The sequence below is a fragment of the Oreochromis niloticus genome, unplaced genomic scaffold (assembly GCF_001858045.2).
Source record: "Oreochromis niloticus isolate F11D_XX unplaced genomic scaffold, O_niloticus_UMD_NMBU tig00002637_pilon, whole genome shotgun sequence".
NCBI classification, from domain to species: domain Eukaryota; kingdom Metazoa; phylum Chordata; class Actinopteri; order Cichliformes; family Cichlidae; genus Oreochromis; species Oreochromis niloticus.
This window is the reverse complement of record NW_020327684.1, coordinates 25,971-32,133: the sequence shown is the minus strand read 5'-3', so window position 1 is coordinate 32,133 and position 6,163 is coordinate 25,971. Positions and strand designations below refer to the sequence as shown.

General features: G+C 37.7%; 1 long non-coding RNA gene across 1 annotated transcript; it reads right to left on the bottom strand.

Annotated features, from left to right (window-relative positions):
• Positions 1–2,753: 2,753 nt before the first annotated feature.
• LOC102076088 (uncharacterized) lies at positions 2,754–5,581 on the bottom strand. The gene is made up of 3 exons (XR_002061078.2): positions 4,155–5,581; positions 3,976–4,011; positions 2,754–3,890 (listed from the first exon to the last, which is right to left on the bottom strand). It is a non-coding gene; the product is annotated as an uncharacterized LOC102076088 (long non-coding RNA).
• Positions 5,582–6,163: the final 582 nt, after the last annotated feature.

Genomic DNA, 6,163 nt, shown 5'->3' with positions numbered 1-6,163 from the left:
TATTATTGAAAGAAGAGAATGAAACAAAGAACCTGGCAAAGTGGATTTTTTTCTTACCAGTGAGTCTGACAGAGGAAGAGCTGAACCTTTGACTTGTTTTTAAGTACTGACACTGGTACAGTCCATCATGATCAAAGTTCACATTGTGAAGATTGAATGTAACAGAGCTCGTAGAGGATGTTTGACTCTGACTGAATGAGCCTGAAGTCTTCTGGAGGATAAAAGTTCCACCTGAGAACTTTTCTGAGACTGAGCAAGTGATGCTGACGTCCTGACCCCAGGTGACCTCATTACTGTACAAGGAGATGGTGGGCTCTGGGTTGCTTACTGAAAAAAAACAAATGCCATGGTGTTACATGAGCCAAGGCACAGGCAAGTTCAGATCAGATCATATTAGTGCCCGTCGTATTGGCTGATGGCTTAGCTGATATCATTGCATGTATGGAAATGAAAAACCTCAGTAACTTGAGGGGCTTAGGTAGAGTTGGATGTCTCGAGACCGGTCTTGGTCTCGAGACCACTTTTACGTGGTCTTGGTCTCGTCTTGGTCTCGACTGACTTTGGTCTCGCTGTCTCGGTCTTGCGTTCTCAAATCGACATAGTGTTCGGGAGATTTGGAGTCAGCCATCAGCGGAGCGGGGGGGGGAGGGGGTGGCTTACTGGGCTTAAGCCCAGCTCATTTTTTCAGAAGCATGGGGTCTTTTGGAGTGTAATTTGTTAGTTAGATGCCTGACTGACAACTGTATAAAATAAAAACAACACACGAAGCACAGAGCTCACCGTCGTAAATTCCCACTAATTTTGGTATGATCCGAGCTCAGGCACTAGGCGACTGCCTGCGAGTTTGCTGCAGACAGAGGAGAGCTTAAGTTTGACCAGGTACCAAAGCAAATCATTCGTACTGTACAAATAATGTAAATATGACGGTGTATCACAAAAGATTGATATCAAACTGATCACTTGGTTGCGTTACTTGCTCTTCGAGTGAATCAACAAATGGATAAATAAAAAGCCGAACAACAATGCCGTCTTTTTTTTTTTTTAGAGAGAGTCTTAGCTACATTTCATATTTTCAGTTGTTACCCTCCACGGCTAAACAAACTCTCTAAATCGGTTTCAGTTATGTACTGATGTACACAACAATGGACATAAGGGGCTTCTTTCAAAGAAAAAACTCAGGTAGATGTTATTTTATATATTATGCTTTGTATGTTGTTCAGTATATTTCTATGCAAAACAAGAGGAATTTCAATACACAGCAGTATATTCACAGTTGAAACCAGATATTTACATACACTTTAGGGAGAAAACATAAAAACTTTTTTTTTTTACTGTTAAACATCAATTTAGAGTAAACTTGTTTTGTTTTAGATAAATAAATGTTGAAATATCTTTTGAATTAGTTAAATGTCAGAATAAAGAGAGAGAGAGCTGTCTATTTGTGATCACTTTCATCAAATTTAGGAGTACATATACACTAAGTTTATTGTTAATTAATAAAACTCCAGAAGATTCCACTCTGAGCTTAAGAAGCTTCTGATTGGTTAGTAGAGTCCATGTGAGTAAATTGGTGACACACCTGTGGATGCATATAAGGCAAAACACAGAGCCTGTTTCTTTGACAAAATCAAGAGATATCAACCAAAACACCAGGAAAAGAATGTGGAGCTCCATAAGTGTGGCTCAGTTTTAAATACAATTTGGTGCCATTTGCAATTAAGAAATACAAACAATTTCTCTCTTTACTCTTAAAGTTAACAAATATGTTTTTTATATTTATCAGTCTAAAAAAATAAACATTTAGTCTGATTTGATGTTACAATTAAAAAGTGTTTGTGTTTTTATCTGAAGAGTATGTAAATATCTGGTTTCAACTGCATATTTGATGATGTTGGTGTTTGGCTTGATTGTCAGCACAAAGAGGGAGAGAGAGGAACAGAGAGGGAGATGGAACAAGAGCAGGTGAGACACACATGTTAGTCAAATAGTTGTTTGCCAAAACTCATCAGAACATGTATCTAGTACCTAGTGTAACTTTTAAGATACCATTTGTTACTTTTCAACTTCTATATTTGTTAAGTTATGCAGGCTTGTTTGCACAACAAGGCTAAATAATTATATAAACATTTCTGAATCTGAATCTAAATTTGGTAGAATTAAAAAATAAGTGTAGTGCAGGTCTATGATGATTTTTAGTGCTACTATCATCTAGTTCTGATTCTGGTTCTGTCTTGGTTAAGTCCTAAGTAGTCCTGATTTTGAACTGTTGTAGTCCTGTTTTAATTCTGGATCAGTTCTGGGTCTGGTTGAATTGGGGTTTAGTCCTCGTGTCTTGATACAGCCCCGACTTTGTTCTGCCTTGCTGCTTAATTAAAAAACTAGTTTAAGGTGATATATATTTTTTTCCTATATGAAGTCATTCTTTTTTTAACAAAACTCAAAACTGAGCCTAATAATCTTTCAGTCATTTGTACCCTCACTTAATTTCCTTTCGCTGCTCAGCTCTCACACAGTGGCTGAGCTATGCTCCAATCCCTCCATATTGTGGCCAATCACATGCAAGGATATAGGATAATATCATTATGTGAAAAACACTGAGGGTGAGAGACGGGACAGTCAAGTGGAGCGTGCGTCTGTCCTCTCAGTAAGTGAGTGAGACAGTAGACAGCAGTGAGGAGGGCTGTGCGAAAGCAAAAACACATAAATATGCCTGACACCCGTAAACGAAGCAGCATCTGGCTGCAGTTTAAAGACTTTTTTTGTCTCGGTCTTGGTCTTGTCTTGGTCTTGATACCCTCTGGTCTTGTCTTGGTCTCGGATTAGGCGGTCTTGACTACAAGTCTAGGCTTAGGTGGAAACTTTTTTTTAACCCTGCAGCTTTTTGAACACAATAGTTTTAAGTTATTGCTGCTAAAGAGAAATGTTTAAATTAAAGAGTTCACTTTTTTGGACAAGCACTGAAAATGCTGCGCTGCACATATTGTAATGCTGTCTAAAAAGAAAAATGACTTTTTCTAAACATTGCATGAATTAGAAAATACTGTCAACAGTCACATTTTTAGGATCTTTACGGTAACACGCTTTTTCAAGATGAAAAGTCTGTAAATTAGGCTTTAAGTGACGTCTGAGCTCAAAGTTCTTCACAAGCCTTCAAAATAAAGGTCAGAACATCAGAAAGTTTGGTGTGTCTAATTGCTGCTGAAGTGGAAAATTCTGTTTGTCTAATTAAATAAAATCACCGTTAAAGATATGTATTTACATTTTTTAATTGGAAAATATTATTAAAACATTTTTTCAGTAAGAAACAGGTTAACATGGAATCTTTAAACTATGCAAATCAGTTATCTCATTAAATATGCATTAAGCTGCAGACATGTTCAACAGACAAAGTGAGTGTAATGAAACAAACACCTAAATTTGTTTGTTTAATTCATTTGAACATATTTTCAGGGAAAGTAAAATATGATGGAATGAGAACTAACTAGAATCTAAGTATTGACAAGTACATGAAAAAAACAGCTATTGTAAAGTGATAAGACCATAAACATTATAGAAAAGTTTTCTTACCTGAACAGACGATGCCAGCATCCCGACCATGGTGACAGGAATAACTAATATAGCTGCTGTACCTACAATTGTCTAGAGAAGTTTCACTTCCTGAACAGTCCACATTACTGTGCAAGAAAGTTCCTGTACCTTGACCAAAGTAAGCAGACCCAAGAGCCTCCAGAGCTATCCCACAGCTCTGCTACAGACCACCTCAGCATCTTGTAAGTCCCAGCCATCATCACACACTGTTCCCCAGGAATAGTAAGGGTAAGAGTAAGAGTTATAGATTTCAACTCTTCCAGAGCACTGAGTGGACCCAGATCCAGCTAATCTGATCAGACCTATCAGGAAAAAGACAATATGAACTATGTTGCAAAAATGTCTTTAAAATTAAAATGTAAGTATGACAGGTTAGAACAGACTGACCTGCAGAAGGTGAAGATGAGACCACGAGATAAGCAGCTATGGGAAAATAAAAAAATTGAATATTATCAGGACATAAAGTTATTCAGTCTAAAAATACTGTAAGAAAAGTTGTTATAAAGTTTTTTAGAGGGTCTCTGTAATAAAGAAAAGTATTAAACATTATCGAAAATCTGTTTTACCGAAGATCAAGAAGTGAAGCGCTCTCTTCTCTCTGCCGTCCATGACTGAGAAAAAAGGCTGCTGCTTGATGTCTTATCTCTATACAAGAAGATCATGTGCTCTTGGAGGGTTTCTAAAAAAAATGATATTGTATTAGATAAGACAGGGCACAGTCATGCACAGATCAGGTCATTTTAGTGCCTGCCATGTTGGCTCATGGCTTAGCTGATACTACTTTATGTATGTAAATGACAAATCTCATTTAAGGAGTGTTATTTGAAAACCACTCTGCAGCTGACTACCACTTTTTTCTTTTATTGCTGTACGTGATTTAGTGTCTGCTGGCAGTTATGCCCATATTCTAATGAGATAAAACCAGCTTGATTTGTATTTACATTTTTTATTGGAAAACACTTTAAAAAATGTTTACATAAGAAAGTTAACAGGTTAAAATTATATATTTAAAAGATCCAAATGAGGTGTTATCTATTTAAATATACACTACACTGCAGAGATGTTCAAAAGGCAAATTGTAGTCAAGCAAGACATTTGAACATCTGTTCATAACTAGGAAAGTAAAATATGATGGAATGAAAAGAAACCAGAATTTAAGTATTGATGAGTACATGAAGAAAACAGTTATTATACTGTTCACACTATTCGCACCCTGTTCCCCAGGACGAGTAAGAGTTATACTTATATATTTCAACTCTTCCAGAGCACAGAGTGGACCCAGATCCAACTAATCTGATCAGACCTATGAGGAAAAAGACAATATGAACTATATTGCAAAAATATACTTAAAATAAAAGTGTAAATATGACAGCCCCCAAAGGGGATCTAGTGCATTACTTGCGAGAAGAGCTTGCAAATGAGCAGCACAAAGACTGAAACTGATGAGGAATGTAGGACATTTGAAAAGAGTTGTGTCATAAAAGACTTCTTCACCATTTTACATTGATGACATTTTTCTGAATGTTTTCCACAATTTGTAGACAGTTTTTTGCAGAATAGTGAACTTCTATCCATCTTTACTCCTGAGAAACTCTGCCTCTCCCCTCTGGCATGTTTAACACTAATTTTTTGGGGCATGCACTCTACTGCAACAGTTGGGAAATCGTTTGTCATATTTATTTAATTTTATGATTGTGAGTATTTTAATACAACTACTTGTATTTGTCCAACAATTCCTCAGAGTGGCACATTTAGGGCCCAGAGCCAAAAAAGTGACACATAGTGGTAACCCCCCCCTCCCCTCCCCAGAAACTATGAGCAAGCACTTTGGCATGATCATAGGAATGCTGTAGAAGAGAACCAGTATAAATAACAAGTATGATTCAATGCAGAGAGGTCTGTTAACACATAAGCTGTGTCCCAAAACGTCGGCTGCATCCTTCGGAGGACCCGGCCTTCGCGGTCTACGTGGGCCGGGTCCTTCGAAGACCGAGAAGGCCGGAAGTGCGAGGCTGTGAAATGGGACGGTCTAGCCTTCAGATTTGCGTCACCGCTGTGTCTGTGGAGTTTAATAAACTCGGCCGTCTGCTCCTTGCTGAGTGAGAAATATGACTGAAGAAGAAATCCAGCTGCAGCCTACACCCTATTGCAGCATAACTATGGGAGGATTCAGGTTTACCTGATCAAGCACTAATATATGTTTTATCAAAAAGGAACATTTTAAGCCTAACGTAAAAGCTGCTCTTTCTGACATATCACGCAGGGATAAGAGCAGAAAAAGTAAAACGGATCCTTTAGAGCAGTCTGAAATCTGAGCTTTGGCTCACAGGGATTACTTGTACATTTGCTGCGTAAAACCTGTACAAAGGAAGCAAGGAAGAGACAAGGAGAGAGGAGTCAAAGCAACAAGGATATAACATGACACATTATTGATTCAGAGCTGGTATAAAGCCATGTCAATATCAGACATGACACAGCTCCATCATGATCTCAGATATTTGTGTTCATGACTTCTATATATTGAGGCCTAATTACTGTATACTGATATTCATAACCTGCCACAATGAGATAAGAA